This window comes from Porites lutea, chromosome 7 (genome assembly GCF_958299795.1).
Source record: "Porites lutea chromosome 7, jaPorLute2.1, whole genome shotgun sequence".
NCBI lineage: Eukaryota > Metazoa > Cnidaria > Anthozoa > Scleractinia > Poritidae > Porites > Porites lutea.
The window spans coordinates 10,411,176-10,421,821 of NC_133207.1; the positions used below are offsets into that span (position 1 = coordinate 10,411,176).

Genomic DNA, 10,646 nt, shown 5'->3' on the forward strand with positions numbered 1-10,646 from the left:
CTTTATCCTGCGCAATTAAAACCTAAGAACCGTTCTTCGTACTTATCGATGGATTACTTAATTTGTTCCAGTTTTAGTCTTCTTTGGCCGATCACAAAGCGGGAGACTCGCCGAGTGAACACTTCGCGGGATCACATTTGTGTGCATTTCGATGGATCGTTTCTAGACTCGAAACATTTGAAACCGAGATGGTCGCCTATAACGCAAAGCTTATGCTCAATCAATCAATGGATTGATAAAGAGGTGTTATTGTTAATGAATTAGAAAGAAGAACAGAGCTCGACGTAAAGCTAAGTTGAAGGATTCCGTAAGTTTGTGGGAAACATTCAGTGAGCTTAGACGTCAGGTTAAGAAAATGGTTAAATTTAAAAAGCGTAGTCACCTCACTAAGCTTAGTTATTCCTTAAGGGACAATCCTTGCAAATGTTGGTCACATATGTTACAAAGCGATTACCAAAACTACTAGAATTCCGGGGGTGATTAAACATGAATCGGTACAGGCCACCAGACCTATTGATCAAGCTAATTTATTCAACGTGTTTTTTCACTTAGTTTTTACCCCACCTGACTCTAGTAGCCTGCTAGTAGCGCTGATGTATGTCTACTCAGACTGAACTACAGCGTTAAACGTGAATTATCTGAAGTACGCCTTAGCCCTAGCAACAATCTTAAACAGCTTCAATCGCTTGACGTTAACAAAGCTTCCCTTGGTCTTTCCAGTAAGTTATTGCAAGCATGTGCTAATGAAATTTCACCTTCATTATGCAGATTATTCAATTTGTCCTTAGAGCTTGGGACATTTCCTGAAAAATGGAAACACGCAAATCTTGTCCCTATTCATAAATGTGAGTTTAAGACGATGCATTCAAACTACCGTAGTATTTCGCTTCTTGATGTTCTATCTAAAATTTTGGAAAGACAAGTTTATAATGAGATCTTTAGTATTATTTGCCCCCATCTTACCCACTGGCAGCATGGTTTCCTACCAGGAAAATCCCCCGTGTCTCAACTATCTCAAAAAGTTCATCAATTTGCTAACGCTCTTGAGAGGAGACAACGAGTTGATGTTATTTATTTAGATTTTTCTAAGGCTTTTGATCGTGATTCTGCGGAACTCGAGATTGTTTTTTTGTTTACATAAAACCCATAAACGGCCATAAATCGGCCCGTGGACCACACAGGAGAGATGTAACACACATTTTAAGTAAGGTAAGCTGTTTTTTATTGAAATCCTTTCATTTTCGTAGGTTAGAGAAAAGATAGGTTTTTTTTCCCATATAAATCCTTATATTTTGAATGTTACGCAACAATGCCGATGCTTGCCGATGCTCATGTTTCGAGCTTGGGCTACCTGTAATATTTCTACCTTGATATCATTTTACGACCGTGATGTGACATTTTCTACCTTGATATTTTAACCACCATGATGTGACTTTTTCAACAACATATATCAACATTTGGGATTAAAGGTGCAAACTTCAGTGTGTTGTGAAGCATTTCTCCCGATCACTTGAGCCTGTCAAGCGGAGTTACAGCAAATATATAAGATCACGTGTCGTGCGTGACAGCACGATGCCTTGAACACTAGACGGATTGTCTGCCTTTGTTCACATCACCCACGTACATTCTCTCTCTCTCTGAAACCAGAATTACCAGGCTAAGCGAGGTGAGTTTTCATCTCTTCAAGATTGCTTCTTGGTTGTTTTCTTTAACATTAATCGTTTTGGGAATCGACTCATGGTTATGTCCCACACTTTCGTTTGTAAAAGGCGATCGCACCAGGATCGCACCGATCGCACGAGGTGCAAACGGATTGCGCCGGAAGCGATTCGTTTGTTGGTCGATTTGATGTGTCGTACGGGCGTTTTCCATTTAGATGAAAAATCCGGAATTTCGGTGGGAACAAAACTGGATTTTCCGATGGGTAAAAAGTTGTTCCAAAATGACCGAAAACGTCAATGGAAGCTAGGGGAAGCCCACCAAAATACTGCTTTGTCTTGTTTCACTGCCTTAATCTATACTAGCTCAGTTCAATAAGCTGTACCCACGAACTCAAAAAATTGCGACTCCTGAAGACCAAACGGAAAGAAAAAAAGACAAACCCGAGACTCCGAGATCCGTTGGCAAAAAATCTCGAGACTCCGAGACGCAACAAACGCTTTTGAGATTTCGACATCGTGCCAAAGTTTTTCAAGACGTTTACGGACGTAGCATACTATACCCCTTATACCGCACTCTGATTACTGTGATACAAGAAGAATAGAAGATGGGGGTAACGGCGCATGTTATATCATACATTGGTAATATTTGAGGCTGAAGCTACCAGCCCAGTTTTCTTAAATTTAAATCAATTTTTTCTTTTATTTCATAAGTACAGTGCGTTTAAATATTTGCATAATCACCATAGCGTGACATTCTGGGAAAAACAGGAAGTTGATGATGTAATGATGGGACTTCCCCTATCAAATGAAGTCATCAAACTTCTTTTGTTTTCAAGTTGTATGTCCAATGCCAAACGTAACTAAGGGACCGACCATTAGAAATAACCGAGGGGGGTGAAAATTTTTTGGTGCAGGATTTTTTTTTAAGCCCACTTGTCTGCTGGAATTTTTTCCCACACATTTCTTTTTTTGTAACTAATTGTGAAAAACATGGAAGCAATGTGTTTTTCACACAAATGAAAAGGAAAAATGACAAGCTCCGCAATGTCAGGAGCGTACGTGTAAAATGGATAAGAGTTTTAACAGAGGAATGTTTAACAAGTTTGAGAGTCGCAAGGTTTGTGTAGCTGGTTATCACTGTGACAATAGTGATTTTGATTTTTGCATTACGGAGCACAACGAGCTGCCCGTGATAAAAATCTGTTCCGATGAAGGAAGAGACAATTGTCAACAATTGAAACCAAAAGGGACTGAGGCTTCTTTTGGAAATGCTGTGATAACTGCAACAATTCTTTTTATTATTTCAATTTTGTTTAGCAGGATGACGGTTGATGTACTTGTTTTTGTATTGCGTGTTGTGTTTTTTCATACGATGCTGTGCGTCGGGATTTTGCATTATCGACAAGTTTTGTGTTAGAGTGTTTTGATGGCAGCGAGGTGACGACAAGAGAAGGTAATGAGCTACTTGTACAGAAGGAAAATTGTGTTGTGGAGGAAATAAAAGAAGTTGAATTGAGATCTCGTCGTGGGAAATTTATTTATAACAGGACTTACAATTTCATTGGTTTAAACCAGGTTAGTCCATTATATTTTCGACATAACAAATTACCATAAAATCGAGATTGTAATTCGAAACTCGCGTTGTTTTCAAAATTTGCATAAATCGGCCGCTGCAAAGAAATATTTTGGTAACAAGCGCTTCGAAATACTGTACCTTCAGAGCGGCATAGCTTTTACTTGTTGTGCTATATGTTTCAAAACTATCGATCGATTCTAGATTTAGGATGGATCGAACCGACTTTGGATCGATTATTATTTTATCAGCTTGTGGTATGAACGAAACCTTTTTCTTCTCGATAAAGTTCACTCAACAAATTTAGAAAGATTTACGTGACTTTTCATATGTGGAACGAACTGACTTTTTTGTGGAACGAACTGACTATTTTATGGAACGATCTGACTATTGATTGGAACGATCTGACTTGGAACGATGTCAACGATCTGACCATGGAACAAAATGACCGGTTACCGTCATGCCCCTAGCAGACTACCAATGAACAAAATAAAATCTTTGTTACAGAAAACACGGAAAGTGACACTTTTTGTATGGAAGAGTATTGGGAAAAATACACCATTGTCGTCTGAAATTCATTGTTACGTTAAAAGTAGGAAAGGTTTACACTTAAACAGGTAAAGAAGTAACAGTAACAGTGTGAGGTTTTTACTGAAGGGACAACTACAAAACTAGTTCATGAACGAGGGAAGGTGTATCTGTCGTCCAAGCAGCAGAGCACAGGCGATTTAGGTGGAATGAGATATCCCAATAGGCTTCTAAGTAAGAATTTGCCCCTCTGTACATGTAATTATCCATTTTATAGTGCTTAAAACAGTTTGAATCACCGGGTTAATTTTGGCCAATTTAAGCTTTGTACTGATATAGAGAAGAATCCATGACCTTCAGTTTATGTAGATGCTACAAAAACAATTAATGCTCCCTACTGTCAAGGAAATGTTACAGGATTTGGGGAAAATGGTGGACAACGATGTGTCGCAATGTGTCCGTGCGCTTTAATTTACAGTAAGATAACAAAGATGACTTCAGTTGATGATATGACTCAAATAATGATTGTCGGTATTCAATTATATTCTTGTCTGTCACTGCTTGCAAGACAATCTATGTCAATGTTAACAGAATTGCCAGGAATGGTCACATCCATCACTACTGTATATGCCACTTACAGGTTACAGCACTGAGGATGGGGTATATAATGTATTTGATTCTCATGCTAGAGATATGTATCATAACAGTCATAGTGAAGGGACATGTGTATTGTTGGAAATACCATCCATGCATAAATTAGTACAGTATTTTCAGGCTCTGCATAGGAATGAGGATATATATGAACTTAAAGGTGTACATATTGCCACCTTTGAACCTCATCTTTTCTCAAGCAATGTTGAAAATTGTAGTATATCAAATGTTAATAGTTACCAATGTTCCTGTAAACAGTGCTGCCATATAGCAGTTTATGCAATGTGTTACTCTCTTATTAATCCTTGTGGATACTGGACTAAAGGAACTTTATTTGCCCTTGTTAGTAACCGAAATACACTGTACAAAGTTATGGGTGTGAAAACACATCTGTAAGTATCAGTGGAGCTGAGATAAACCTTACTCTCCGGGCTATAACCACTTATGTCCTATATTGCAATTTGGCTCCAAGCACGTCTGCATTGAAGATGTGCATATTTCCAAACATTGTCGTGAAATGACACTATTTTTGTTGTGGATTGGAACATACTGTATAAGCTGTGTGGTTCAGCAAAAAAGTGGAGTAAAGGATTTGTCTTCTCTGGTAAGATATGATGACAGTTCTTTAGCTGCAATAAGGCATGTTCAAAGTATCATACCCGTAGTACGACCACGCCCAAATATACGCTCACACGGCGTCTTGTTTGAATGAATAATAATATAATTTAAGAAATGACAGCTGTGCTTCAGTTTTTGCAATAGCAAGATTACTTTATCATGAACATTTATTCGCCCTTGGTGCCTCAATTGCATCTGCAAAAATAAAAAAGACTATTACCCTGGTACCTTGAAACATGGCATTGAGGGCCAAATTTAACATCTTATAAGGCAAAAGAATATCTGCCATTGTGGAATATGGTGTACATATTTTAATTTGTTATTTTGACTCTTGTTACTGTTTCAGAAACAAAAAAGTTATGTACTGTTATTTATTGGTGGAAATTTCCACTTCACAATAGGAGCCAGAATACAAATAGAAAGCAGTGGCACTTCAATTGATCCAGTGTATTTGTTACTTTGACTATTGTTGCTATTTCATATTAAAACCAAAATTACACTGTCAGATATTTATTGTTGGGAATTTCTATTATACACAATTGAGTCATAATATAGATTGTTATTATTCAAATATTAAGAAACAGAGGCACTTCAATGCATCCAATACATTTTGTGGTTTTAATCATTGTTAGTGTTTCATATTTAAAACAAAATTATACTGTTATTAATACTGTTTAAAATTTCCATTTTTAATATAGTTGAGAAGATGTTATATTTCTTATATTACTTAATGTTCTATCAAAAATAATATTTTGAAATACAATATTTTATATCTGGAGAGAAACATTTTATAGTATAACAAGAATCACTTCGTGAATTTTACCGGGGCCACTTTTGTCTTGGCAACCCACGTGGAAGGGTCGTTTTCATCAACACGTTTGTAGGGCGACATGAAAATTTTTTTTATTGCAAATATTCTTTAGAGATGAAAACAAGGTGTAATGAATAATGTCAACTCCCAATCCTAGGCTGTCAAGTTACGCAGTTTTCCTCACGTGTTCAGATCGATTACATAATAATAAGATATTTCTTAGCAACAAGAATCCAAAGTAGCTAAGAATACCAAGGACAAAAACATACAAATTGTACATCAACGTCTAATGAATAATGTGAAAAGACAAAATGTTAGGGAATCCCGCATTTTGAACAGTTGAGAATTTGCGCATCTCGCTAACGTAAATATTGCGTGACAAAGGTTATTTGAAAATATTTTGTTTTGTTGCTTCATAAGTCAAAGCAGTGATAGGCTTCCTCCTAATGAGTTTTAACTGTTTGTCGAAAAATATTTGACGAAGTTTCCTGTAGGGAGTGCGAATTGTAAGGTATTGAAACGCATAAACAAAGCTTGGCGCATGCAAGTTTAATAAGTTAAGATTTTTTGTACACAGTTCTACGTCCACCAAGCTTTGTCATCGCTAGGATGAATACTGTAACAATATTTTGCAATAGACAGGGATCTCATTTATTGATAAGTGGTAAATATAGTCGCCTTAAACCATTCCGTGTGCAAACTAATCGAATTGATATTTACATCGTTACAGTTCTTGCTCCCTACTTCAAATTTCTGAACCAGCGATATATCTCAGCGAACACTCCCAAAAGTAACGAGCCAGCGATATATCTCAGTCAGCGATATATCCCTAACAATGTAACTTTGAAAACACAGAAACGCGTTGCATTTTATGACCGGTGCCAGCCTTCGGCTAGGCCCCGGTAATTATCTGAAATAGCAATATCAGTGGTAATGATGACTGTAGAAAGGAAGCCATAATTAGCTATAATTACTATTTGTTTTGTTGTAAGAAGAAATATCAAACAGTTGTTTTCAAATAAAACATCTGCAGCACAAATTAAGAATTTCAATTCTCTTTTTCTTTAGGAATTGTTTTATGTTACCTTTTCCCCCTTATCCCATACTTTTAATAACCTAAAATGCTATACATGTCGCTTCCTCTGATCTGTAAGAATTTTTTTTTCCTATTACCGCGCGCAGGATTTTTTTTAGTCAAGTTTCCCTTGCGGGAATTTTTGTTTTGGGAATTGTCACCCCACCTCCGGTTATTTCTAATGCAGGTGTGTCCAGTTCCTATTTTTTCCTATTTTTTGAGCCCATTCCTATTTTCTCCTATTTTTAAACAAAAACCTATTGTTCCTATTTTTTGCTAGTGAAGCCAAAATTTGTTCCAAAATTGAAAATGGGATATAAATAATTATAGTTGTATGTGTTTTAGAGTGAGATTTTTCATAAAGCAAGTAGTATGTTGACATTGATGTACTAATGTTAGGAAAAATAATATTAACATTTGTTCTTTCCATGACCTCTCAGAGTTCTGTTAACAACTTGGTTACATTGTTATGCACCTATCAATGTAAATCCCGTGAGGGGGGAGTGCGGGCAAGGGGCGGGAATTTGATGCCTGAGACTATCCCCCTGTCGGGCTTTTGATCGTGCGACGTGACCCCGGGGTCGGGACATTTGACTTTGACCGACAGAAGCCTGGTATCAATTCAGAAGCGGTTACCAAGTCCGTCCCTCGAGGCTTTCTGAAAGTCACGCTGTTGGAGAAAGGTATGAAGTTAATAATGTCTATTTTGAGAAAGGTTTTATCTTCAAGTTCCCATCTGATTGTAAAACTCGATTGAAATCGAATTCCACCGTGAAAGTCAGAGGATTTTTTACGGGTCACTGATCCGACCTGTTCCGACATGTTGAGCAGATGTTATAAAGTATTTTACGTTTCATTAATATTATAATAGCACAGTCAATCTTCCTGGAGTGATTTTGTTGTTCAAAATAGGAGATGCTAATGGAGAGAGAAAATACTTAATTACAGCGAGTAATTCAACGGAGCTTACGTTAACCATAAATAAAAGTAGTAAGAACGTACTTTTGAAATATTCTTTTTATTTGTTTTATATAGTGTTATAGTATTGTTTGTGTAGATTTTTCCCCTGGGGTGGGGGCTTTTTTGACACTTTTGATCAACCTTTTGTTTCCCACCCTGGGGAATTTGATCAAAAAATTTCAAAATTTGTCAAATCCCCACCCCTTGCCCGCACTCCCCCCTCACGGGGTTTACATTGATAGGTGCATTACTCGTTGCATAATTTTCTAGTGCACTTATATGTATTGTATGTAGTGTTATTTAGTTCTCGTGACTATTGAATATTATAAAATACCCAAGAAAGTACGCGCGCTCTGATTGGCCGAGAAGAGTGTTTGCATGAGAGTTTTTGGCTTTTCGAGCTCTAATCACGCAAGCACGAATTTGAAAAGGTTTTCGAGTTCAAAACGCGACAAGTTTACTTTATTTACCCATTCCTTCGTCGGCTGAAACATGGAAAATCGTTACAAAGAAGGTGAGTCAATTTTTCGTCGCTTAAGCTGACATTTTAAGCGAGAAAAATTCGTATTTTGCAAAGCATCTTTTTGCAAAACAAGAACTGATTACGCGTGCAAGACTTCGTGGACAAGATTTTGCGATCGGTAAGAATTTCTCTTTTAATCAGTTCCATACAAAGAGTTTTTCGTTTTTTTCTCGGGAAAGTTATTTTATAAAAGCAATAGAAAACTTTTTTCCTATGTTTGCATAGCCTGATATAAACACTCGAGGAGTTGGGAGAATTCTCGACAGTTATGCAAACCCCCGACTTCGTATCGGGTTGGCATAACTGTGTCGAATTCTCCCAACGCCTCTCGTGTTTATATCAGGCTATGCAAACACGGAAAACGTTTTCTATTGCTTAAATATTGCACATAGCCCACTGAAACTGCATTTCAGTATCTGTACATGTCATATTTTATTTTGAAGTCTTGTTTGCTTTTATGTTCATCTTTGAAACTGAAAACAGGATCAAGTTGTCCTCTTACAACACAAGTCATATAGATCATCAATCAGCTTCTTGTTTAAACAACCAATCACTAGATGGATTCTGGATGCTACACGGAAAGAACAGACTCAAGTTTACTTTTCGGCACTACCTCTCTTGGTGACCCTTGTTAACAGCTATACCTAAGCAACTGATGAAGGATCCAATATTTTGGTTGGGAAACCGGTCTTGCAGTCATAGCTAAGCAGAGAGTAACGTTCTTCTTAGAACTTAACCATGATACACTTACAATCTGGTACCAAATAGATCAGTGTCATTTTGCGTACATCGCGGAAAGCCTCTGTACTTGAAACTATGCGGTCTTTTGACTCAGAAAAACATATTCTCCACCAGCTACTGATTGCAGATTGATGGAAGGAAAGCTTTCCTTGGGACTTTTTTGTCCTAGTTCGATATCGTTCAACGACAACGCAATCAGAAGAAATTTCACCCTTCGAAACTTTTCAAAAAAAAAAAAAAAAAGCATCTGATCACCTTTGATTATAGAACCACGCTTGACCTGTAGTCAATGAAGCATATCATTCCGATTACAGCGTAACGTAGCCGATAAACTAAACGTTTCTGATCATTTTCAGTCCTTCTAAGCTGCGAAAGTTGACCTAAATCCTGCGCAGGTACAAGCTGAGGACTCGTAGCCTTTATTATAACCCTGATGAGGTGCAGGGAGGCTATCTTTGTCGACGAAAGTACTATTGATTTTCTTATTTTTCTCCTACTTTTTAATGCGAAGTTTCCTATTTTTCCTCTTTTCTCAATCCTGAGCGTCCTATTTTCCTTTTTTTTTTGAGCAACCATGCCGCTGGACACCCTGCAGTAATGGTCCGTCCCTAATCGATGATGAATGGCATCAATGAGTAATCGATTAGTTATCATTGGGTAACTGACTGATTAGTGATTGATTATGCGCTACAATCAATCGGTAATCGATAACTAATCGATGGCCACTGAAAATGGTTGTGGCCTGTCGATTACTCATCGATGACATCGATTACTCATGGATGTCATTGATGAGTGATTGATGCGTTCGATTACTCATCGATCATCTAACGACTATCCATGGATTAGTCATTGATGACACATTTCATACAATTTCTAGCAGTTTTTTTTTCTTAACTCATTTCCGGTGATAAAAGTTTACGTTAAAGTGTCCTGACAATAATAATAGCTAAATAGGAATTCAATTTGCACGTAGAAAACCAAGGTATATAGGCCTTGACGAAAACAGAACGCCAAGTAAAAATTATTTATTGGATGGACAATAACTGAAATATTAAAAACGAAAGTTCAGTCAGAAGTTCGAGTTACCTGTCTTACTCTCTGGCTAATAGAGTCTGTGGCCTTGTTGTGAAACAGCCACCGCAGAGTGCCTACCGGGTAAAAGATTACAGCGACTAAAGTAGTTGTTTCGAGTTATCTAGATTTATAGTTCTAAACTAATTGAGTAAATTTGATTTAGGGAAAATATCGAGTGATACTGCCCACAAATGTGTCTCATTTCGATTCAAGGATTTAAACGTTTTTTAACAAAGCAGGAGAACAGTGATAACCTAACTTCATATTGTGAAGATTGGTAACGTCCCCTCCCTTTGGTAGTAACTAATGGCAGTCAAGTAACTAAGGCAATCCCTATAAAATGTTTCGTTTCCCCTCGCCCTCCCTCTCGTGAAGGTGGGTCGGTCGGTCGAGCACAAGAAAAAAAGAATGAACATATGATTGCATTTTAA

General features: G+C 37.4%; 1 long non-coding RNA gene across 1 annotated transcript in view; it reads left to right on the top strand.

The window, feature by feature from the left end:
• Positions 1–1,412: 1,412 nt before the first annotated feature.
• LOC140943614 (uncharacterized) overlaps positions 1,413–10,646 on the top strand; it is a 20,157-nt gene continuing 10,923 nt past the window's right edge. Inside the window, exon 1 of the long non-coding RNA XR_012166613.1 lies at positions 1,413–1,666. This is a non-coding gene — a long non-coding RNA (uncharacterized lncRNA). The remainder of the gene's footprint in view (positions 1,667–10,646) is intronic.